The sequence below is a fragment of the Monodelphis domestica genome, chromosome 3 (assembly GCF_027887165.1).
Source record: "Monodelphis domestica isolate mMonDom1 chromosome 3, mMonDom1.pri, whole genome shotgun sequence".
Classification (NCBI taxonomy): domain Eukaryota; kingdom Metazoa; phylum Chordata; class Mammalia; order Didelphimorphia; family Didelphidae; genus Monodelphis; species Monodelphis domestica.
This window is the reverse complement of record NC_077229.1, coordinates 328,357,710-328,384,581: the sequence shown is the minus strand read 5'-3', so window position 1 is coordinate 328,384,581 and position 26,872 is coordinate 328,357,710. Positions and strand designations below refer to the sequence as shown.

The window sequence follows — 26,872 nt, the reverse complement described above, 5'->3', positions numbered from 1 at the left end:
TTGTTTGAAGCCTCAAATGAGAAATAATCAATTAGGTTAAACTCCTGGGTAAGCAGAATTATTTAAATTAAATTGATTCAAAATTATTATTTCATCTAGGAATCCACTAAAAAATAAAAGGTCTGCCTTGTAATTACATCATAACTAGTGCAAATATACTGAAAAATATAATATAGAACAGACATATAGATAGATGTAAATAGGCAAATTAAGTTTGCTGAGCTGTCAGTCAGCAAACATATTATTTAGCACCTATCATATGTAAGGCACTGTGATAACCTCTAGCTAAACAAAGAAAGGCCAAAAACTATAAATATATATGTGTATATGTACACATATATAGTTAACTATCAACTATAATTATCACCATGCAAACCTTTGAAGTTAAGGTCCACTTTGGTAAATTTTTGAAGAAGTCAAACATATGAACCTAGAACCCAAGGAGCATCCAAATATTTACAGAACAGTTCAGAAAGTTTATGAACATTTCTGATATTTATTTTTTTTTAGGCATTGCTATAAATTTAGCCAAGAACTTTATTTTTTCTTTTTAAAAAAACATTTTTTGCCTTTCATCGTGGCTCTTTGTTGAAGCTTAGAAGTGCTAAGGAATAAAACCATTACAAATAAGATGCAAACAGCTTAACCAAACTTTTCCAACCTTCAAAAAGGTTCTATTCCAAGTGAAACTCTGCCCATTCAAGTTGGATGTCCAGCTCAGTAGTAAAATTTATATTCAGAAGATAAGCTACTTCTTGGTAAAAATGGCTTTACATATCATGTCATAACAGAGAAGGATTGCCAACTATTTATTTCACTGTTCCTAATTGTTGTCAGAATGTGACCTGAAACTCTGACACAGAATTTTTCAAAGTCAGAAATGGAGAAGGGGCGTGCATTTATCAATGTGTATACCTTATTCACCTATGCAGCAGCACTTGTGAAGGTCTGCTTTTATTTAATTCTCTAGATTTCATTGTTAATGGGAAAACTGTCTCATAAATTAGGGAAGTGCTCAATTACAAACCTGACAGAGATTGATTTGGGTTCTGTTCTTGGTCACTACCAGCAAGTGAAGGCCAGAACAGGCCACAACTCCAGCTAATGGTACATTGCTTCAAAGGTGATCACAGAACAAGTGTTCATTAAAAGAGAGTAGACTTGGAAATAAAGCAGTGCATTCTTTTGTATTTTAAATTTTACCAAAACATTGCATTATTTCATTTTGGGGTATCATATAACTTTCTCTAGATCAAAGTGCTTTCAAACTTGGATACATAATTTTTTTTAAAAATTGTGTTTTGATAAATGTATTCCAACATAATTGGTTTCCTTTCTAACCTTGTGTTTTTTGTTTATTCCTTTAAAAATATTATTCTAAAAAGGGGTCCATAAACTTTACCAGTCAGCCAAGAGTCAGTAACCCAGAAAAAGCCTAAGAACTTGTGTTCTAGAGAACTATGTTAATATGAAAGCATAACAATAATTAATTAACTTTATGAGTTTCATTAAAATATTTCAAAACAATGCAGTAAAGAGGTGATAATGGGTATTTTTAGGATTTATTAAATTAGATGCATTGCACCTACACACACAAATGCACAATCATAGTCACAAAACAAGAAAAGACAATAGCAGTCATCTGGCCTCCATTTGAGTAATTAGAGTGATGGAGAACCCAGTGCTTTAACAAATGAGAGAAATCCAACTTTGGGGAGTTTGTTTTACTTTTTTTTTTTTTACCTAGCATAATACTGAAATCCGCCTATCTGAAACTTCTATCTATTGCTTCTAGTTCTTCTCCTTGGGCAAGGAAGAATATATCCAATGCCTTATCCCTCATCCACATGCCATCCCTTTTGCTTGACTATGATGCTCTACCCTTGCCCCAGTGTCCAGGTCATTTCTTTCTAGGCTAACCATCTTCAAGCTAAGTACACACACACACACACACACACACACACACACACACACACACATATTCATGTTGTAATCACACATGCAACTTTACTCACACAATACAGAGTAAAAATAGATTTATAATGTTAACTTTTAAAAAATACATTGGTTAATTCAGGATGTAAAATGGTTATTGAACCCATCCATAGAAGGGATTAGATGGACAACTGGAATTATAGTGGAATTTCAGAAAAAAAGTTATGACAGAGAAATTTCCTAATTCTAGTCCTCCGGGTCACAAATTGTGGGGCATTTCCCAAAAAAAGTCATGATTTTTTGTGCTTAGCACAGATAACCATGTTGAATGAGATTTCAAAAAAAAAATTTAGAAGTCAAAATAACTTCACTGACTTTAAAGCACTTTAGCATTCAATTGGGAACACAAAAAATTTCTGTCCAAAATGTCCATGAATATTTTTGACGACACTATAGATTAGAACAAACAACTAAAATGTTCTATAAAGCATGATCTATTAGAAACATTTTGTTTTATGTCCCCAACAATATGCCAGTGTGGAATTGTCCCTGCTAGCTTGGGAACTTCACTTGTGTTAACTGAAAGCATCATATCATATTGTGAAATCTCAATAATGTCATTTATGTTTACAATTTGAAGATAGTTTTTTTTTTATTTCTATTATGCATGACAGTGTAAAAGATAAAAGATTAGAGACCTGAGGACAAAAGACCCAAGTTTTTAAAAGTTCTTATCAATAAGGATTGCATAACATATGATTATGATATTTAATCAAAATACCAATTCAACCCAGCCCTTTGCTTTTGAAAATTAATAAATTTTCTTTTAAAAAAATGAACAAAGATTGGAAGTAAAGAACATAAATCATGTAACCATGGAAAACATTCTAAATAAATTAATTAATTAAAAATTTTTTTAAATGAACAGAGGAAATATTCTTTGAATGCTTCTGTTTCTAACATTTATTCATCTTAGCCACAAGTGGTAATATTCAACTTCTGAGTTTAGATATAGGTAAGGTGGGGGGTTGTCTTTTTTAAATGCTATATCTTTCCCCTATAACCTTCCCTAATTGTGTAGTCAAATAATCATCTACACATCATATCAGTTTTCCAGTATAAACTAACTGTAGGAATAAGAAACTCATACTCTCTTTTCAAAAAAAAAATTAATTTATTCTCAACTATTACTACTACTACTCACCATCATCATAGCTTTATTTTAAATGTGTGTGTGTGTGTGTGTGTGTGTGTGTGTGTCTATCTATTACTGTATGGGCAGGGAGAGGAGAGCTGCGTGTGGAGAGGCTAAGTATGTAGTTCTAGAAACTTCATACGATAAAGCTATAAAAGAAAAACTTGATAATGTTTCTCTGTAACTGAAATAAATAGGTCAGCCTGTCCTTTGAGGAAGGAATAAAGTCAGTTTTCATAGGAACATATAAAAAAGAAAAGACTTTTTTTGAGAAATAAAACCCTAATATTCTAAAAAAAAAAAATGAACATTCTTTAAAAGAAGAAAAAGTCAACATTGCATCACCTATCTTTTCTTTCTTTTCTTTGCTCTTCCTTATTTGCCATGTCACTTGACAGCAAACATAAAAAAATATACTTGATACAACTGTGTTTTATAAACAGGCCACACAAAATGGCACGCTTGCTAAAAGCTGAGGATGAATATCACTACAGTTATTAAATTACTGTTCTTTAAAAAAAACATTAGACAAATAACAGGAAATCACGCTGTGTGGCTGGGTAATATAATAAGACTTCAATTATAAAAGTTATAAACAATAAGTGAATTTCTAAATGGTAAAGTTAGAAGTGGCCTATTATTTTAACTTAGCATTTCTTGGGTTTGCTGACTAATATCACAGATACAAATGTGAATTTAAGACATTATTTTCCTGGAAAAAAGGCTTATGAAGGAATATATTTATCTATAGACTGTACATAATTTATTGCAAATCAATACAATAAATTATTAACATAAAAATATTGTTGAATGAAAAAAAAAGAAATTATGGTTCAATTTTAGCTGGCAGTCACTGATTCAGAAAGAGCATTCTAATCATTGTGGAGCTAATGCTTGAACCCCTATTGACTTTACCTTATCTCTCTAGCACATGGTTTCAAGGGGATCTCTGTACACTGAAGAGGCATACAGAAGTTTTCAAGAGGATTAGAACTTAACCTTAACATTATAGCAACTAAAATACCTGATCTAGGAAATAAGGAATGGAGAAACTCCTGGTCAGTACAGAAATGTATTTAAATACTGCTCTTTAAGTCTAGATGTATGATCCTCTTCTTTCCTCAAAAGACTTGATAGCTGTTGACCAGATGTGGACTAAAAACCATAGAGGCAATCTAGAAATACATTTAGGGACCAGAGAGTTTATCTATTACAATCCTTTTATTTTAGAGAAAAGATTGAGGATCCGCAAGGTTAAGGAACTTCCCCAAGAAGACACAGATGATAAGTATTAAAGTTAGGATTCTAACTCAGGGTCTCTGATATTAAATTGAATATTCTTTCCTTTGTAACTTATTGCTTCTAAGGTCATGTAACTGTCACATCTATAGGATCTTTTGATTCCACTCTCTGATCGTAATGATTTCTTAGTATTTATTCAGAGGGAGGCCTCTTTTTGATATATTCAATAGATCCAATGGCATGTGTATTGTGGCTTCACAAAATGATGTCTATTTATTCCAAAAGTACTTTTGTAAAGTTTTTTGCCTTCTTTGTCATCTGCTATAAGAATGTCTATAAATTTTGTTCTTCTTTCTTAGAAATGTCAGTTTTGGGGGGCAGCTGAGTAGCTCAGTGGATTGAGAGCCAGGCCTAGAGATGGGAGGTCCTAGGTTCAAATCTGGCCTCAGACACTTCCCAACTGTGTCACCCTGGGCAAGTCACTTGATCCCCATTGCCTAGCTCTTACCACTCTTCTACCTTGGAACCAATACACAGTATTGTCTCCAGGACAGAAGGTAAAGGTTAAAAAAAAAAGAAAAGAAATGTCAGTTTTTCTAGACACACCCAAGGTTGAGTGATTATCCTTATTTTTGTTAATATTGCCTGACTTTTTGCTTGAATACTTTCCAAAACTATTATAATCCATTTTTATAATCCCAAAGGTATATATTAAGAATAGTATTGCATAAATTTTTATAGTTTTAAGTGTATTTGTCCCATTCATCTTTCAAAATTCCAGTTAGTCGTCCCTATTGAAAACACTACAAAGCATAGGAATAGATGGGCCTTTTTAAAAAATAATAAACAGTATATATCTAAAACTATCAGCAAACATCGTCTCCAATGGGGATAAATTAGAAACCTTCCCAATAAGATCAGGAGTGAAACAAGGGTGCCCATTATCACCTCTATTATTTAACATTATACTAGAAACACTAGGAGTAGCAATTAGAGAAGAAAAAAATATTGAAGGTATTAAAATAGGCAATGAGGAGACCAAGCTATCACTCTTTGCAGATGATATGATGGTCTACTTAAAGAATTCCTAGAGAATCAACTAAAAAGCTAGTGGAAATAATCAACAACTTTAGCAAAGTTTCAGGATACAAAATAAACTCACATAAATCAGCAGCATTTGTATATACTTACAACTCATTCCAGCAGCAACAGTTAGAAAAAGAAATTCTCTTTAAAATCACCACAGACAGTATAAAATACTTAAGAATCTATCTGACAAGAAAAACACAGGAACTATATGAACACAACTACAAAACACTCTCCACACAATTAAAATTAAATAATTGGAAAAACATTAATTGATCATGGTAGGATGAGCTAACACAATAAAAATGACAATTCTACCCAAACTAATTTATTTATTTGGGGCAATACCCATCAAATTACCAAAAAACTTTTTAATAGAATTAGAAAAAACAATAACAAAGTTTATTTGGAAGAACAAAAGATCAAGAATATCAAGAGAAATAATGAAAAAAAAAATGTGAAGGAAGGTGGCCTAGCAGTACCAGATATTAAACTGTACTATAAAGCAGTGATCATCAAAACCATATGGTACTGGCTAAGAGAAAGAAGAGAGGATCAGTGGAATAAATCTGGGGTAAATGACCTCAGCAAGACAGTATACGATAAACCCAAAGATCCCAGATTTGGGGACAAAAATCCACTAATTGACAAAATCTTCTGGGAAAATTGGAAAACAGTATGGGAGAGATTAGGTTTAGATCAACATCTCACACCCTATACCAAGATAAACTCAAAATGGGTGAATGACTTGAACATAAAGAAGGAAACAATAAGTAAATTCGGTGAACACAGAATAATATACTTGTCAGATCTTTGGGAAAGGAAAGATTTTAAGACCAAGCAAGTTAGAAAAAATTACAAAATGCAAACTAGATCATTTTGATTACATTAAATTAAAAAAGGTTTTGTACAGAGAAGACCAATGCAGTCAAAATTAGAAGGGAAGCAACAAATTGGGAAACAATCTTAATAACAAAAACCTCTGACAAAGGGCTAATCACTCAAATTCATAAGGACCTAAATCAATTGTACAAAAAACCAAGCCATTCCCCAGTTGATAAATGGGCAAGTTACATGAGTAGGCAATTTTCAGATAAAGAAATCAAAACTATTAATAAGCACATGAAAAAAATTTCTAAATCTCTTATAATTAGAGAAATGCATATCAAAACAACTCTGAGGTATCACCTCACACCTAGCAGATTGGCCAACATGACAGCAAAGGAAAGAAATGAATGCTGGAGGTGATGTGGCAAAGTTGGGACATTAATGCACTGCTGGTGGAGTTGTGAACTGATCCAATCATTCTGGAGGGCAATTTGAAACTATGCCCAAAGGGTGATAAAAGACTGTCTGCCCTTTGAGCCAATGATAGCACTACTGGACTTGTACCCCAAAGAGATAATAAGGAAAAAGACTTGGTCAAGAATATTCTTAGCCTCACAGTTTGTGATGGCAAAAAAATTGGAAAGTATGGGGATGTCCTCCAATTGGGGAATGGCTGAATAAATTGTGGTATATGTTGGTGATGGAATACTATTGTGCTCAAAGGAATAATAAAGTGGAGGAATTCCATGTGAACTGGAATGACTTCTAGGAAGTGATGCAGAGTGAAAGGAGCAGAACCAAGAGAACATTGTACACAGAGGTGGGATTGCACTGTGGTAAATTCAAATGTAATGGACTTCTCTACTATTAGCAATGCAATGATCCAGAACTATTTGGAGGGACATATGAGAAATAATGCTATCCACATCCAGAGAAAGAACTGTGGGAGCAGAAACATGGTAGAAAAACAACCACTTGATCACATGGGTCGGTGGGGCTATAACTGGGAAAGTAGACTCTAAAAGATCACCCTAGTGCAAATACTAATAATAAGGAAATGGGTCTTGATCGATGGCATATGTTAAACCCAGTGGAATTGTGCATCATATATGGGAGGGGGTCGGGGGAGGAGAGGGAAGGAACATGAGTCTTGTAACCTTGGAAAATTATTTTATATCATCTAATTAAATATAATTTAAAAAATAATTCCAATTAGTGTCTTAATGTTGTCAACTAAAACATTCTTCTTTGTATCTTTATGTTCTATGTGTTTTGCCTGGGAAATAAGTTATATCTAACTATTAAGAAAAGAAGTTCTTTACTACGGTCTATCTATTTTTTTCTTTAAAAATTTTTGATAACTATATTGTAATATAATTAGTTACCTTTAAATTTCTTTTTATTTTTAAAATTAACTTAAAATCATGTTTTCAAGAAGGGGTCTATAGGCTTCACCAACCTGCCAAAGAAGTCACACACGCACACACACAAACACACACACACACACACACAATTAAGAACTCTTGGCCTAAAGGTTTAATGAGACTTCTGGATCAAGCTTAATGATTTGGGGGCTTTATTTTTTCATGGTACACCCTAAGAATTCTATACTTGTTGAATCCAAATGAAATTTTAATATTAGTTCAGAAAGATGCCTTAATATGAAAGAGCTAAAATTTGTTTTTTCAATTGGTATGCAGCTTGATGTCATCCATATATTCTAAGTGGTTAATAAGATGCTTTCATCTTACTTCCTCTCTAATTTGGAAGTCATATATAATTCTGTTTAGGAGACTTGATGGATTTAAAGCAAGACAAAATCATAAGGAGGTTTTGAGATACCTGTTCTATTTTTCACTATATTGATAGCATGCAAATTTTCTGGTTTTTTTTTGTTTTTTGTTTTTGATTCTAACTTGCATTTTGTTATGTTGGACTTTGTGAAATCACATAGGCAACCAGAAACTTTCCATGCCTTCCATCTTTAAGAATCCTGTCTTTCCCCTGTTTTCATACTTCTCAAGTCTCTGTAAAAGTTTCTGATTGACATTTAATTTTTTTTTTTAGTTCTATGTGTTACTTTCTTTTCTTGTATTTTGTTAACCTTTAAATTTTGGCTGATTGAAGGAATCTAGAATTTCTGAAATAATTTCATATTTTTAATTCCTTTCTTCATGTTTTCTTTGTTACCTTGACATGTACAATGATGCATTCAACTGTTCTCTTCCACATATTACTTAAGATACTAATGCAATCTTCCAATACTTTTCCATAGCTTTTCAATTGGTCTGTCAAGTCATGCCTATTCTTAGAGATATTCCTTGATAATCCCAACTTTTCCTTTTGGTCCATACCGTTGTCAACAAATGCCATATATCCTGCTATGGGCGGATGTTAAAATGTTTGTACACTTAGCTATTGTGGGAAAATGGGTTATTTTGTAATGTTCAAATGAGATAATAGGTAGATAAATTTATAAACATTATCATTATTATTATTAGCCTATAGTCAGTCAGCAGACTTCATTCTCAGAGCCTTCAAATATATTCTTCCTAAACTTCAGCAATATCTGCAGAACAAAATGGGAATGTGTAGCTGAATGTTTAACATCAGTCAAGCTATTTGAAGGGGAAAATCCTTTTAAATTTAATCTGCACAATAAACATTTAAGTCTAAGTAATCAACAAAATCATTGTTAAGCCCTTATTTGTAGTGACTCTGGATTTCTGAGGTGTAAATACAATGAAAATTTAATAATTGACTTTCTAGTAAGAGCTGGCTCCTCGCACACCCCCTAATTAGGGGAAATAGAATTTTTTGAATTGCTGGTTGTTTTTTTGTTTTGTTTTGTTTGGGTATCTAGTCTACTAGTTTGTATTAATGCTATCAAACTCAAAACGAGTTTTTTGGAATTCCACAGTAAGTAAGCCTTTCTTGTTTTCAATATATTTATCTGTATCATTATTATGCATAATTTCTGAAGTTCGCATTAAATGAATGTGCACTCATGGTTTTCCCAACTTCGTATCAGAACCATCTCCACCGAAGAATCTCTAACAAGTGGCACATTAGTATTCCTGCTTTGTTCCAGTGTACCTTGTCTTCTTCTGATATTGGAACATGAATGATTAGCACTCACTCTGCTGACCTTCAGGTCAAGCTCATCATAATTGTGGTTTCTTTAGGGCCAGCTAGTAACCCTATGACACCTAATCTATTTTTTAAATTCCAAGAAGTCTTTTGATCACAAAGGTTGGGCTACTCCAATCCAATGAATGTTACTGTCAGAAATCAACGGACTAGAGTTTTGGGGTTCCTGCTAGGCCTTCATAAGAACTAAAAAGTAGTACTCTCACTGTATATCAACCTCCCTTTCATTACTGTTGTTCTCTTTTCATCACAAGGATGGCCTTAGTTGCATGATGCCATCTCATTATCATCTTTTCCTCATCTTAGCTCAAAGGAATTCAGAAAAAAGTGATCCTGGGACAGGTTTCTATCCTGCTAGTGTTCTTTTATGTTGAATATTCAGTATACTGTTGCCCAGATGGAAAAAAATGATTGCCCTTTATTCTTATTCTTGTTGCTGTTAACAGCATGTAGGAAAAAAATTTAATTCTGACTAATTTTACAGATAAATATGATAATAAAACATTAATTTACTGGGAAAAGGTATATATTGTATAGGTTGTATGAGATTTATTTGGAAACAATGTTAATAACTGTATTTGCATGAAATGCCCAGTTCAGTTGAATAAAAAAGTTATTTTCTACTTGAATTCCATTGCCATCCTAGTGGAAAGGTGAAAAATATGCTAGTGGACCATAAACTCTAGGCTGATATTATTAACCTCTACCCTGTGTCACAGACTTCTGTTGATCTCTTAAATTTTCTTAAGTTGGAAAAATGGCCAAACCCTAAACCCCTGCCACTTGTAAATTTGATTTGTGGTATTATTCTAAATTTGTTCAAAGGAGAATGTTAGGAGAGTTCAGCTAAATGGCTGGCCCAAAACCTCTATCTTGGACTACTCATTCTATTTCTGAATCAAGTAACTTTTTTTTTTTTGGTGGGGGGGTTATTTTGGGGGTTTTTTTGTAAATGTAGTTTAAGGAACTTGGGAATTGGGCTCATTAAAGAAACACAGTAGTGGGTAGATACTCCTAATCAAGAAAAATAGCGCCCAAACTAGGGAAAATTCTAATTGTTTGAAATGCTGGGGAAGTTAATACTATGCTCTCTAAGTGGCAAATTCGGTCTATGAAAGGAAAAAAAATCACAGATTGTCAGTTATAGGTAAAGGTATGGAAACATTTAAATCATATGGCCATTATTTAATTTTTTGGAAAACTAGTAGATGTCTTTTTTTTTTAATAATTTAAAATTTAGTTTTAAAACGCAGGACTAAATGCTAAACTTAGAAGAACCTATTCTCTAAATTTGATTTCAAGGAAGAGGTGACTATTGAATAGCTACTAGAATCATCAATATTTTTTCTATGAAAAACAGAAAAGCTAAAGGCTTAATGAAGAGTTGCCTTGTAAGAGAAAATGGAGGAGACAGTTAATTTTAATTGATGGTAAGAGTGAAAACAGAGGGCAACTTCAAGTCTTGCAGGCTCACAAAAAAATTATTTTGGTGGCCTTTGCTAACCTCAATAATTAACCATAGTTTCCAGGAGGATCTTCTGCTTTACAAAAATAGAAGAAGAAAAAAAGAATATGCAACTTTTGGTCAATCTAGGAGCAACTCATGAGTGAAGCACACAAACTCATCCACAAAATTGGAAAGGCTTGATAACCTACAGGATATCCAATGCCTTCAGTTATATTATTTAGATCTAGCAGGTAGAATACAGGTCATCAAATAATGAGAATATATGTTGGGAGCAATACTAGGGCTTCTAATTTTGCTCTGCCATTAGGATAGATAAATAAACAAACAGATAGATATTGATAGATAGATAGGTAGATAGACAGACAGACAGATAGACAGACAGACAGACTGATCTAGATAGATAGATAGATAGATGGATGGATGGATAGATGGATGGATGGATGGATGGATGGATGGATGGATGGATAGATAGATGATAGAGTCAACCTTGAAAGACACAGAACCAAAGTCCTTAAAAAGAACAAGTCTTTATTCAGGACAAGGGAGAGAGAGTTATTATGGCTACTACACAGAATCATAAGCACACAAACCAATTCAACCACACCATGTTAGGCTTGGAGACTGGAAACAATATCTCTAGGAAAATGTACTGCAAACGGCAATATCCATCATGGGATTTCCCTTATGGGAATTTCCATTGAACTGAAGCCCTTGAGATCTTATATTTACTTTGGAGAATAAAGGAAATGAAGAATAAATGATTGGCTTACACAGAGACAATGGAAGGAATTCTGGGAGAGGCTTAGATAGAATATGAGAAACTTCTAAGACAAAAGGATACTTATGATTTCATTATATCTACTACTATCTAGGCAGAGATCATTGAGTATTTGAAGGTTTATTGTTCAGTCTAGGACAAATCTATTAATCCTGCCAGGTGATTAAGGGATGCCTGAGGGTTTTATAAAATCAACTTGTCAATAGAAAGATAGAGATAGAAATGGATATATTTATAGATACAGAGAGATACTGATACCTTGTTTTTAAAACCCCCAGACTGACCCACATTCCAGAATGAATAATAAATACTCAAGTACCTTTCAATCATCCATGTGAGAACTCAGCTGAAGACAATGGTAGTAGTCTCTCAGAAGCCGAGAATGACGATTGTCTTTGTGCATGAAGGAGATTTAAGTGGAAAAGTCGATGCACAGAGACAGTCCCACTCTCTCGGCGTTGGAAGCCTGGGTCCAGTGGCATGAAAAGTCGTTACACCTGGAGACTTCCTCAGCTGCATTGGATGGCCATGTTGTCCTTTGTGCTCCAACACACCCTAAGCACTCCACAGTGCTTTGCTGCGTCGCCATCTCAGCCGTTGAACCTTCTTATTGATTTCTTCTGTCTGTTCGGCTGAAGCAGTCTTCACATGCTGGGTGAGCAAAGCCCTAGTTCACCAGGGGTCGATGACCCAATGGCTACCCTCACAAGGTTCAGCCGGCCTGTCGAAGCCATTGCCCGGGGTGTGGCCGTTGCTGCATGCTAGCAGCTACTGGGAGCCACAAGTGAGAGCTGGGTGTCAGGTGAGGGTCAGAGGCTGGAGAGCTGCCCTAGGAGGGCACGACAAGCCCTCCATACCAGAGATACTACCCGTCCCTGAACACCCCATACACCCTAAAAAGACAATTAAAACCTTAATTATTTGTCCCTTTTCTGGTACCACCCTAGCCTCTGGCTATTGTGCCTAGGCCTCTCCCAACCACTTTAGATTGTAATTAGGGCTTCTTTCTCAAGATGATGACCAGGTTTATGCCTTCCCCCTCTCAAAAAATCTATATAAGCACCTTGCCTTCTTCAGTTCAATGGAAGTTCCCAGAAATAATACTACTGTGTATCTTTCCTGAGATGTGGTCATCTTAGGAAGAATGGCTCTGTGTGGTATTTGTGATTATTTCTCTCCCTTGTCCTGTAAAAATGGAGATTTGAACCCCAGACTTAAATTCCCAGGAGTCCTTGGTAGCTCCCAGAGTTCCCCATAATCTCAGGTGAGGTCATCACCTGGACCATTAGGAGAGAGGGGTTTTTAAAACAGACTCCGCCTTCTTCTCGGTCTCTCTTCCTGCTTACGCTTCCAGGGACACAGGTCTCTCAAGATGTAGTGTAAGTGAATGGGCCATTCGGCCCTCCTAGGCACATGCTTTCTTCTTTTGTATTTTCTTTATATTTTTAATCTTTAATAAACCTCTAAAAAATATAATACTTTTAGCAGAGAAACTAATTTTAAATGCTAAAGTTCTGATTAAGGATTTGTTATAACTAGTTATGAGTTATTTTTCAGTTTGGCTATATATGTACAAATCGGTATTTTTCTGTCTCTTTCTTTGTCTCTCTGTTTCTCTGTTTTTCTCTCTCTCTTTTTATCTCAGTCTCTCTCTCCACCCGTACGTGCTTTCTCCCACTACATCTTTAATACAACTATATAACTGCTATCTATACAGTGCTTTTAAGGTTTTCAGAGGGCCTCACACTTCTCATTTGACCCACAAAAGAACACTCAATGATTATTATTGTCCCATTTTTACAAATGAAGACCTTGAAGTCTGGAAGGGAAAAAAAACCCAACAAACAGAAAAAACTTTCTCAGTCATACAACTAGTTAGTAGAGAAGATTGAATTCGAATTCTACACTCTCCTAACTTTAGAATTTAGAAATATAATTTAGTATATATAAAGGGTAAAGGAAGGCCTGGATTCAAATCCCACCTCTGACTTTTGCAGTAAGTATGAATGGTATGGGCTATTTACTTAATCCTTTTGTTCCCCAGATAACTCACTAAGATTGTTTCAGATTTGTTCCTTAGGTGGTCAAATTGGATTGAACTCAGTGTTACTCTTATTGGGGTGTTCCAATCCATAAAGGGGTGGAGCCAAAACCTCTAAGGGCTTTCTCTTTAACCCTCCTCCCCAGTTTTCCCTTTTTCTCCCTCCCTCTTAATTGTGGGCTGGTTTGACAGCCTCAGGGGCCCACCAGGCTCTCCTACAGACCCAAATTGTGTGATTACAATCAATAGAAATGAAAGACTGGCTTAAAGTCTGCTGGAAAAGACAGAAAGATAGCCCCAGGATCCATTTGATTTTGCCCTTGGGAGTTTATCTATGAAATGTAGATAGAATAAATGACTCATTAAACTATGCCCCCAGGTGGTCCCCTTGCCCAATAAGCTAAGAGGCCTGTCTTTGTTTTCATAGTCTGTGAAATATAAGAAAGAAAAAGGCAGGGCAGTGCCAATCTAAGGCCTGCCCAAGCCCCACCCTCAGCTCACCAGGATAGCATTTATAGTCATTCCCAGTAAAAAAAATGGAGAATGACCTCTTTCTCTAAAAGAATCTGACTTGACACTGAAAACACCAAACCACCAAGAGCAATCTTTTTAGAAAATAAAGGAGGAAAAAATATCTTTACTCAAGCTAAGAGGAGGGAAGATAGCCCAGCTACTTGTCATCAAATCCAAAGGAGGACAATTAATTAGTGCCAGTTCCCTTAGAGTAAGGTGTGTTTTCTCTATTGTGCTCATCTCTTTGAGTCTCTAAACCTGAAGAAGCTACAAGAGTTCTCATTCTCTAGGTAGAAAGCTGAGCCTGGAATATAGAAGAACTAAATTCAGATTAAGACTCAGATGCTTGCTAACTGTGTGATCTTGGGCAAGTCACTCAACCTCTGTTGGCATTAGATTTCTTATCTGTAAAACATGAATAATAATAGCACCTACTTCTTAGAGCTGTTGTGAGGTTCAGATGATGGCAGGAAGTAGGTGCTCTATAATGGCTACCTATTTTTTTACTATCATCCTTCCAACCTAACTGCCATTACAAACTCTCTGGACACTTGTGGAAGTGGCTACAGAGATAATCTGCCTTGGTTGAATACCCAGAGAATTCTCTATTGTACCAATTAATTCAAAGGCACATTTCCCCTCCAGTATTCAGCACCTCCCCATCAGTACACATACACACACTTCCCCAAATCTACAGAAGCTTGTGAAAGGCTTGCCCGAAATAACTAGCACTATCTTCACCTCCTGGCACTACTGAGAAATAAAAATGTAAAGACTCAGAGAAGTAATTTCTCATCTAGACAATATCCCCACACCTTCTACAGTCCTCTTTTTCTTTGTATACAGAAATGCTTTCTTAAATTTGGTTTTGTAAAGTTTGCAATTTTTAAAAATTGTCAGAATAAAAATACATATATGTACATTTTTATGTATACTGTGTGCTAGATATTGGGTAAGATATAAAGTTTAGATAAGACTATGATTCCTGCCCTCAAAAAGCACCGACAAGTATAAAATCTGATTTATTCTTTTCAAATTATTTTAAATGTTTATGTAAAGAAATTGTGATCTTCTTGCTAGTGACTTAAGAACTTTAATGGAATTGATATATTGAGTGGTGACTATTCTTCCCAAAGGAGGATATCGACAATTACAGAGGCTCTTTAAATTCCTCTGAAGTGCTTTAAATTTAATTTGTGCAACACTCATTAAAGAAATGTGAGAATATTTTTTTGAAATTAACATTTTATTTAGGAAAAGATGATGAGTTATTTGTTAGCTTGGAGACACTACGGGCTATTGGGACACTTCAAAGACAAAATGGCCTCATTTCAGGAAGAAATAAAATTTACTTGGAATACTTTCTCCAAAATAGCAACAGAAGAAGACATAAAAACATATTCCCACATTACTCAACTTCTGCTCTATTCTGTTTATCCCTCCCTTTTCCAAATATATTTTAAGTACGTCTTGCAAAATATTTAAAGTGCAAAATTAAAAAAATAAAAGAGAGGAACATTTCTTAAGTTTACACAGCCAAGGCATTCATTTAAATTCATAAATTGGGAAAGTATGTGTACTCATTATTGCACATGTTGTTCTGTGAAATTACTCTAAAAATCATAGTTTATATGCTACATTAGTGTGTGGTTGTGTGGTTTTCTAAGAAAGACTTCTGTAGCTCATAGATAACATATGTATCCTATAATGTGGTAGTTATTAAGGAAACAGGATTTTTCCATGAATGGCCAGGGAACATGGTTATAAAATCTGGGCTGTATAAATTGTTAGTGCATGAAGTAACGGATCATGATTGATTAGGGGGTCGCTTCCCTTCCCTTTCAAAATATTGTAAAGAGTACCATTAACAAATATGACCCTTCTAATCGAGTTGGTGATGCAATACAAACAGATTTTGATCAGGGTGGATGAGCATTCTGTGGTTCCCAAAGAGAAGTTCCTATTTCCAAGAGGACTAAGAAATTGAAATCTGCATGGAATTTTTCAGTGGTATAACTCAGAGTAAAATAGGAAAAGACTCTACCTCTTATATGTGATCTCAACTTTCAATAGGTCCCCATAGATGAAACTTCATAGATCCAGTATGATTAATTGGAGTTACATCTCTAGTTTTCAGAATATTGTGCTAATGCATGGCACTTAAATGTGCCCATAACTGACATTCTCCTCTGAAACTTATTTCAGTCCTCTGAAACTTATTTCAAATCTTTAATATTCTTTATATTATAAAGACTTTTATGATGTTTAGCACGCTGATTTTTCATTTTCTGAATTTCCTTCCTTTTTGTGGAAGGACTACTAGCAAGTTGTTTGTGAATCACTTCATGGATCTCTTCTTTCTAGCCTCTAAAAGCTCTTTCTTTAAAATAAAAATTTACTACATGGGCCAAGGTGTGTTCTGGTCTGGAATGGAAAATTCTGTTCGGAGAAGTCCAAAAGCAGACATCAAAACTTTCACTCCATTATAACTACATTAAGCTAAGAAGTCATGTCTTTCTCATAGCTGGTTTATGAGGTGATAATGAGAGGAAAATGCCCTGGCCTACTCAATAACACATATTTCAAAGTGGGCTAAGAACACTTCAACCTTACTAAGTTCACTAAAAGGGATCTGAATGACATCTTGGGAGGAGCAAGAACGAACCATTTTGTAATTAGGAATGATGGCAAGACTGAATTTTTATTACTACATTCAACAAAAAAAGTCAAAAGACATCCTGAGTACTTTCCACAATTTCTGAGGCCCTCACTCAAACTGTTATTCTACTCCAAGTTTCAAAATCATTGAAAATGAGTTTTGAAAATATACTGTTGGTGCTTATATCATGATATTGGGCACTATACAATCAAAACAACTGGGGCACAATCAAAAGAAATAAACAGAGTAAACATAAAATTAAAAGAGTAAACACAAACCACTGGAACAAAAACTGAGAAATGTCATACCAAAGGCCATCAACACAGAACTGACCAGCTCTTCATAGCTCTAGTCTGGGAGAGTTTTGAAATAGTATAATCCAACCCAGTTGCTGAAATTTCAAGGAAACCTAGAGTAAAAGAATCATAAGTGGAATTTAAAATACATTAAAGTCTAGACCAGAAGGAAAGTATTGTAGTAAAAAGGCTTGCATGCTAATTCAAACTGACAGATCTAAATTTTTTGTAATGGGAAGATTTTAAGTATCACAAACATTTCTGGTTACTATTTGCATCATTCAACTGGAACTGATTTTCTCTTCATAAAGAATGCCAAATCTACCTATATTTACTCAATGTATACTTTTAAGTTGGGGAGGGGAGGAGGACTATATAGCAAAAATATTAAAAACGTAGAGGCTGACAAGACACGGATGTTAGAAATATTCTTACTCTCCCAGTGTACTCAAGTGTTCCTTGATGGACGAGAAGCAAAGAACAATTGAGATCACGGATATTTCATTGGTTGGTACATTTGAAATAGTGCTTCTTATTTTTTGCCTGAATTGACCAGTATTCAATATAAATTTCCAATTGAATGTAAGGGGGCATCATTTCAAACAGGAATAAGACAATGACCCTCTAAGAGTCTCTGACCCTCTAAGAGTCTCTGACCCCGTAAAGTGGATACTTTGATGATGCTGACAAGTGAAAATGGATAGCTGGTGTTCAGCTGCCAATTTTTTCTGTGGATGGGTTAGTCAAGCCCCACTTTAATTCCTAATAGTACATGCTTAGACTTAATGTCGAGTGAAGCATGATAGAAGAAATCAGTGAAGGAGGAAGAATGAATGCCAATTAGCTTGAACTGATCTGAAACTCTTCATTAGTACTAAATATTTCTGAGTTTCAACTGCAGTCAGTTCCAAAATATTAAATCTACCAACTACCTTTGAATATTTAATAGCATTTGGAAACCTTGTGGTGCTGCTAGGTACTTTTTCTTCTAGCTGATGCAAAAGCAAGAACTTGCAACTAATTTATTATCTTGAACTATTTCTGTTTGGGTTGTAATCTCCCTTAATTGCCACTAAGAGAGCAAATCTGTGAAATAGCTGTTAAATACCATTCATAATTTAACCAAAATAATCAAATGGAATTGAGAGTGAATAAAAGGTGAATTAATAACCATTCATCTTGAAAACATACCTCTAATTTAATAGCATTAAGCCTTTCTTGTGCTACTGAATAAGATGAGCATTTCAAACTTTTTTTTTTTTTTCACAGAATCTTCTAATCAAAACTTTAGTAGATCTTCCCTGCTTTAAGTCATTAAAGACAAACTCCAGGAAGATGAGGTAGAATGTTATGTTAGCATAAAAACTTCTCTTCACAAACTAAATGCTGAGGAGTCAATGAAAAGCTTCCCTGGATAGTTTTCTAACATGACATGTTGTGATATAGCATAGATGCGACACTGATGGAGTGTTTTAATATTAATTAATTAATATTTTAAGAATAAGCCATAAAAACTACTCAATAATGGTCCTAGAGAGAAAAACAGAAATGCTAGACAAAGTGTAACTTAACATGCTCATTAGAATTCAGTGTATTTTCTATAGAATTCATAAATATTTTCTTAGTTTAAGCTAAATAGTAGAATCTACATTTTTAAGGCCAATTGTGATAGTATTTCTGATTTGGTTTAGATGTTCAAATACACCTAGGATATACATAATATACAACATCATTCCAAAAAGTTAAAAACAAAAAAACAGCATGCTACAGCTAATTAACAAGCATTTATTAAATACCTGTTATACACCAGACACTATGCTAGTCAATGGGGATACAAAGAGAAGAGAAGGGGAGAGAGTTGAAGTGATAAGACTGATTTTCAAAACTCTGTTCTGTAATTTATTAGTCCTGTGACTTTAGGCTAGTTACTTCGCCTCCGGGCCTCAATTTCCTCATCTATAAAATGAGAGTAGTTGGATTAGATTATCTCTAATCCAGCTTTAGAAGCTATGATCCCATTATTAGTACCATGTGACACTATATCCCGTGTCATCTAATGTTTAGCTTACATTACTTGTAATGCAAGCTATCTTTTTGATATACATATGGAGCACCTCTCCATTTGAGACTGGTAGTTCCTTGAGATCAGGGATTATATTTTAAGTCATGATTATTTTTTGTCTTCCCTTAATTATCTTGCTCCTCATTTGTATTATAAGTTCTTTAATGGCAAAGACTATGTAATTTTTCATATCCCCGGTCCCTAGTCCTCACCAAGTGCCTAGTGCTCAATGTCTATTGATTGTGGCAGTGATGACAATAACCTAACTTTCTTTTATAGTGATCTAATCTCTACTAATCTGGATGGCTAGATTAAATTAGAATTTAAAAGTGAGAGATAAAAAAATAATAACCTATGGATAGATAGCAAATTTTCATCATCTTAGAAGATAAACAGAAGGAATCACTAAGTTACATTAGTGGAAATAAAAATGAGGTACCAGGATTCAGCCTATTGTAACTGAAAGAGGATTGAAATAGGAATTATGTCCTGGCCTTTCCACTAACTAGTTGGGAGCAAACGTTTACTAAGTGTCTCCTGGGAGAGGGGAGGGGAACAAAACCCACAAAGTTGATGCCTAGAATAGTTGATAGAATGTTGGACCTGATATCAGAAGGACCTGTGTCCAAAATCAGTTTTAGATAGTTAACAGCTGTTTGATGCTACTACACAAGTCACTGAATCACTAACTGCTTCAGTTTCCTCTTTTGTAAAATAGAGGTTATGATAAAACCTATCTCCTTTACCAGGACTGTTGAAAGGGCAAAATATGATATTTGTAAAATGCTTTGCAAGACTTAAATGACCATATAAATGCTAACCATTAGCAATTATTACAATCTAATGAAAAGCAAGCTCTTTACTTGTAAAATGTGGGAGTTGGACTCAAAATTCTAAAATTCAGTGATTCTATCGACCTTGTTCATTTCATGCTCAATGAGAAGCATTTAAGTAGCAATTTATACAGAGTGCTAAATTTAATTTGTATAAAGAGAATTATAGAAATAGAGCTCTTAAACCACCTCCAACCTGGTCATGTTCTTTTGTTGTGACCTTTTCTTTAGAATTCTTGTTTTTATCATGCTTGCCTAATAATTTGTCAGCTTACATTGTGCCTGAAATACATTAGCTGAACTAAAGTGAAAGCATGATGATGAAGATGTTTTTATCAGAATAATCATTTTACCTTAAACTGTAAACACCATGAGGGTAGAAATCATGTTTTCTCCGGAGCCTAGGACAATGCTACAAAGCATAGAAAGTAATTACAGATAATTTTGTTGAATGGCCATGTGCTGCACAAAGTAGTTTAAACCTCTGCCTCAAACCTTATAATGGAGATTGACAATAATTATTAGTAACCCAATTTAGGGTGCAGTGAAGTGCTATGGATCAAGGGGAAATTATTTTGATCGATCAAGAATTTGGATAGGATATTCACATGAACATCCTAGAAAGTACAAATAAACTAATTAAGTAGGAATTATGGTGATAGATTACATTTAAAAGAAGTGGCAAGGATTTTCAGCTTGATTATTCTGACTACTATTTATTCATTCTATCCAATCCTGGACAAACCACAAAGCCCTCTGAGTTGCAAAGATCAGATCTGTAATTCAATTAGCTCAAAGTATAACGTACCTATGATGTGCAGGGCAGTGTTCTGGGCACTGGCACTACAAAGATGAAACTAACAGAATCACTCCATTTGTCTACTGTGGTGGTGCTGGTCCTTGATAGAAAGAAGGGTATTCAATATAAATACAGTTAAATCTAATAGAAATTAGGAAGTTAGGGAGTGTTAGTGCAAAAGAGAGAGTTCAATTACAGGAATCAGGAAAGGTTACAACACAGAGGAGTTGGCATCTGGCAAGAATCTCGAATGAAAAAAAAAAAGTAGAGAAGGAAGATATAAGGATGAAATTTATTCCAAGGCTTGGAGATAATTTATGCAAATGAGTGGAAGGGGAATTAGGCACTTTAGAAAATTAGGGAATTAGGAATTGAGAAAACTTCTAATCTATTTGATTATAAACCTCTCGAGGGCAAGGACTATTTAAAAAATATTAGCTAATAATAGCTAACATTTATATAGTGCTTATTGCATTGCAGGCATTGTGCTAAGCACTTTACAATTATTATCTCATATGATACAACAACCCTGGGAGGTAGATGATATTATTATCTCTATTTTCCATATGATGCATTTGAGGCAAATAGAGGCTAAATGACTTGCCCAGGGTCTCACAATTAGCCAAAAAGTATATGAAACTACATGTGAGCCCAGGTCTCCATGACTATAGCCTAGCCCCTTTTTGCATACCCAGAACTTAGTACAGTGCCTAGCACATAATAGGTACTTAATTAATGCTTATTATTTGATTGATTGATAGTAGTCTAGTCTACTCCATTATAAGCTTACAATGGAGACTAGTTATAAGATGATTCCTCAATAAAAGAAGTATCTTATTTATTTGGGTTGTCTCCAAAGGACAAAACAGAGTAGTGGAAGAAAGTTTGGAGCAGTCAAATTTAATTTTCATACAAGCATAAGATGCAATACTTTACATTCTAGTAATGACAAAAAGCCAAAGCATTCCTATTGAGTTAATCAATCAAAAGTGTAAACTAGTTGTGACTAAGTCTTTCATCAATTTGTGAAGAAGAGTGAAATACTCTAACCATTTGGTGAAATCAGATGACAACACAAAGGGGACATAGTGTGACTGGAGAAATAATCAGTCCCTCCTTTGGTCCAAGGTAGACTACAACAAATTATTTCAGGATTAAACTTCCCAATAAGTTTTCCAGCAGGAGATTCTAACAACAGAACAGTTGAGTGTTGGCCAAAATAAGTATACCCTTGATGGTAGGTATGGTATAAGGAGAGGACTGAGTTCCCTTTCCTGACAATCCTCATTGACCAAATGAAGATCTTGTCAAATTCTGAAAGGTTATATGATTTTAATTCCTGTCAATGTTGGGAGCAGGATCCTTGGAGCCCCAGTGACTGACTGCAGTGGCAACTGAGAGGCATACCTAAGGCCAACTAGGTACCCTGATGAAAATGAGTATTTGGACTCCAGAGGGACCCTGATTTATTACCTGGAAGTGGCCTTGACCTAAGGGGAATTATTTGAGGGGAAGAAGTCCTTCCAAAAACCAGGAGCTAAGAATTTAAGGTTTGGGTCACATGTGGCTCTTTATATAGACTGGCATATAATTGTGGGAGATGGTATCCTTGCTTTTTCATCTATTTCTAGTATACTTATTGGAAAATATCCCCTTCAAAAGCTAATTACATCTGGATGATAGTCAATGGGGAGGATACTTGATGGAGACTCATGAGGGACAGTTTTGAAAAATCCCCAACTCCACAATTTCCCCTAGAACACTGGGATGAGTAGTCTATCTCTGTCTGGTGACAAAAACTAACTTTGAGAACAGTAGCTGGCATAATGTGTCCAACTGGGATGTTATTTCAGGGAGAGAGAGAAGGGGAAATAGCATAATCAGAATTATGAGTACTTCAAGAGTATTAGACGTCCCCTAATAGGAGGCCTTCAAACTAAGGCTAGATGACAACTTGATGGATATGTAATAGAGAATATTCTTCTTCAGTTTCTGGACTAGAGAGCCTCTGAGCTTTTCTCTAGTCCTTAAGAATAGGTAAATCTGGGAAACTTAAAGGCTATAAAATGTATTTTGTCTAATTTGTTTGTCACTTAGCATTACAGAAAGGGCAGTTTGGTGGTACTGTGGATAGAGTGCTGGGCCTGGGGTTAGGAAGACTCATCTTCCTGAGTTCAAATCTGGCCTCATTAGTTGTATGACCTTGGGCAAGTCATTTAACCCTTTTAGCTTTAGATTTCTCATCTGTAACATGAACTAGAGAAGGAAATAGCAAACCACTCCCATATCTTTGCAGAGAAAACTCCAAATGAAGTCGTGAAAAGTTGGGCAGGACTGAAGCAACTCAACAATAACAAGAAGTAGCATTAAAAAATAAACATGTAGCTATTGTAACACAAATAGAAATATAGATTTGTAGTGATTGTAAAAACCACTTCTTATCTTCTCCGAATAGTCTTCATAACAAAATATATACTGTTATTTTATGATAGTGGCCATCTCCCCAAATAATAATTAATTACCACTGTCCACTTCATGACAGCAATTCTTCCAAACCATTACTGCTGTCAGGAATATTCATTTGATGTAAACCTCTAGGCTATTGCTCAGAAGTTACAAAGGAAAGAATTAACTCCTTCAGTTGTCATTTCTTTTATTTTCTAGGTTTATATTATCCATTTAGCAACAATTTCTCAAGTCAGATTATACATTAACTTGCAAGACTCCTAGAAACTGTTGAAGCTGTCACTGAAATCCTGGAAAATATTGTGATGACATTTTTAATAGCACATTTTCATCTTCAATACCATTTTAAAAACCAGAACTTAGCAAGAAGATAAATTAGACATGCAATTAGTTGGAAAGGGGTGGATATATTCTGAATATAGCTTAATTTCAATAGCATTAGAGCAAATAGGCTCTCAGAGGGGTCAATGGAACAACTCAGTTATAAAATTCTTGTTTTATTGAGACTGGCATATCTCCTTACTAGAGGTGGAAAAGGATATTCTCCTTCACTCCCCCAAATAATGAAGACAAAATTTCAAAATAGTCTGTGAAAAAATCTAGTCTTCAGAGAAAGTATTATGCCTTTTGATTTGATAAAAGCCAAGGAACAGCATTTACCACAGGGACACAGCAACCATTGTTTTTGTTGAAATATTCAATAGCATTAAAAAAAGTCTAAAATAACTTAATTAAAAAAAAATAACCAATAATATAACTACAGATCCAGAGCCAAGTCCACTTAAGATGTTGTGAGATGGGAATTATGTGCACTGTGTAAAAATAGACTCGAACTCTGGACTTCAATCCCCACAATCCTTTGCTCCACTTCCCCAGAGTGCTTTGTAATCTCACTGAATTCTCAAGGTGGGCCAAGATCCAGAAGGGATTTAACCTGATTGCAAAGGCTTTTGTGGGCTCTTTTGGACTTCTGTTTTGGGGCAGATGTGGCTCTTCCATGATGTGAGATTAACGTTTTTCTTATCCTGTATTTTCTTTAATCCTTAACTTTTAATAAACCTCTAAAAAATAGAATACTCCTTGCAGAGAGAAACTAGTCTCCTCAGTCTCCCCTAAATTTTAATCTTTACAACTGTCAGTTAGTAAGAATGAAAGCTGTGAAATTAATCCATCTGTACATCCTTGAACATGCCTACTCACTTCCTCCTTGGTCACTTTTGTTATTACCTTTATGAATAATAAGAATACTAGTAATACAGGAATTAATTTCTTATTAGGCACAAACTAGTAATAAATTAAATGTCAACATTTCTTTTCTAGACATTAAAAATCTAATTTAATTTTGTTTTACATAAACAATTAACAATAATTAACTAGCTTACTAATCCAAATACTGAATTTGTCTTTAAAAATTTAACATAGACATTCTAAAAAGACTTTACAGACTCTTTCTTAGGAACCTTGGAGATAGGCACCACTACATTTTCACCGGGTTTGCTCAATTGAAAAAATATATTCTATTAATATGTAGTATACATTAATATGCATAATTATAGTAGGTAGGACATAATTTCAGTTTTATTAAGTTGTGACCTTCCCATGGCCTCATTTCTAATCATCCATCTTATTTCTTCTAGATCCTCAGCTTGCAGACTTCAAATATACATCGCTGATATGATTATATATACAGGTTTGGTGACAGTTTTAAAATATTATGTTGAATTGTACCTTTAAATTTGCCAAACTGTTATGATGCCCTCAACAATTTAAAGGATTTTGCATACTATTTCAATAAACCTAAGTAAGGTTATCAATAACCCTTTCATTGTTAAGTCAGAAAATTCAGTGCTCTATTTAAAAATCTCTGAAATTGTGTATTATTTCAGAAGACGCATCTCTGGAAAGAAGCTTGAAAATACAAAGGCTACTTCTGAGCGTTCGAGGAGAACCTCAGTGTTCCATTTGCTTATGGTATTAGAACTGTGCCTCAGCAAGACCAATGTGTGTCTGAGTGTGGACAGGCACATCTTGGGGGCATGACTGCCAGTGTTTCAATGAGACTTTGTTACACTGAATGAATCATGTCTAATGAGCACACCCCTCTAGTGTCCCATTCAATCAAAAGAGGATTATTTTTAGAGGAAATAAATTGCCTTTACTAAAGTGGACTGATTGTTGAAATCGCTGATACACTGGACAATTGAAGTGGGGCTCGTTTGTGCAATCGGAAATAGCCTGGAATCTGCCCAGGCTCTGGATAACTCCGCTTCCTCTCCAGCCTCTTGCCACTGCAGGATCTACATGGCAGAGTGCCATGTGGCCTGTGAAGTGTTTGGCGCTGCGTTTGCGGGTGGCGGGAGGGAAACTTCTTTCAAATTAATTCTTGGCGCTGTTCTGAATCCAGGCCTTATCCCTACCTTTAGCTGTCCTCTGCTGCTCCCAGGCACTAGAAGCCCAGTTTGAGTCTGGACTGAATTGTCCGCTTCTCCCACTGGTGCAGTGTTTTCTGTTTTATTTTCCCTTCTTTTTTTCTCTCTCATTCTCTTTCTTTTTTTCCTTTCAAAGCCTCAGTGTTACCTAAGCTTGAGCCATAGGCCTGAGCTGAGCTGAGCTCCTTTGAAAGGAAGAAGCCTGGATTCCACTTTGCCCTGGGCCAGAGCAGGAAGAAGCACAACCTACCTCAAACCTGTTTAAATCACAATGGGCAGAGTCAAGTTTTAAACAAATGAGCTGTGTGTTTTTCTCTAATGCTTATTGCTCTGACTGTGCAGTGAGCCTGAACTTGGATCAAAGACTTTTCCATCTCCGCATGGAACTGAGAGGTTTTGCCAATGGTCCTTTGAAGAGGAGATGCTGCTGGTAGGACAGGTAGGTAGCTTGGGCCAGGCTCAAAGAATTCCCAAACTGATAGGGAACAGATGAGGGAAGATTCTGGCTCAAGATCTTAATTTAAGAGGCTTTCCTGTGTCCCCAGCCATAGATCTCCTCCGCTCCAACAGCAAGATCTGGAACTTGTCACAGATACGATTTCTAACTTAAATAAGAGTAAGGAGAAACTTTCCTAGATGCTTTTTTGAGGGCCGAATTCTATACTGAAGGCATTTTAACAATTCCCATTTGATATATCTCTTAAGAGTTGTTGAGGGATTTTAAACTATGGTAATAAAGCCTCTTTAATTCATACTCTTCTGATTTTTAAAATTTGTGATTATCTCTAGGGCACTGAAAAAAAATTTTCTTTTACCCATAAAATAAAAGATTTGCTAAACAAAGCCACAGGGTAAACAAGATTGATAGGGCATTTATGCCTATAAAAGGAGAAAGAACAGTTGTCTGCTTAAAAGTATAGTTTGTTTTCAAGAATTTTAGAGATTTTCTTTGGCCTTCTCAATGGCTGATATATCTTAGAGTCCTAATAAATGTTGTTTTTTTTAATGAATACAATGAAATTTCATTATATGCGAAAGAAAACAAGGCTGTTATTTCCTATTCCTTATATAACTTTCTAATCTATTTTATTT

At 35.1% G+C, this 26,872-nt stretch overlaps 1 long non-coding RNA gene across 1 annotated transcript in view; it reads right to left on the bottom strand.

Annotated features, from left to right (window-relative positions):
• The window catches only part of LOC130458425 (uncharacterized), a 51,254-nt gene extending 24,917 nt beyond the window's left edge, over positions 1–26,337 (bottom strand). Inside the window, exon 1 of the long non-coding RNA XR_008917752.1 lies at positions 25,769–26,337. This is a non-coding gene — a long non-coding RNA (uncharacterized LOC130458425). The remainder of the gene's footprint in view (positions 1–25,768) is intronic.
• Positions 26,338–26,872: the final 535 nt, after the last annotated feature.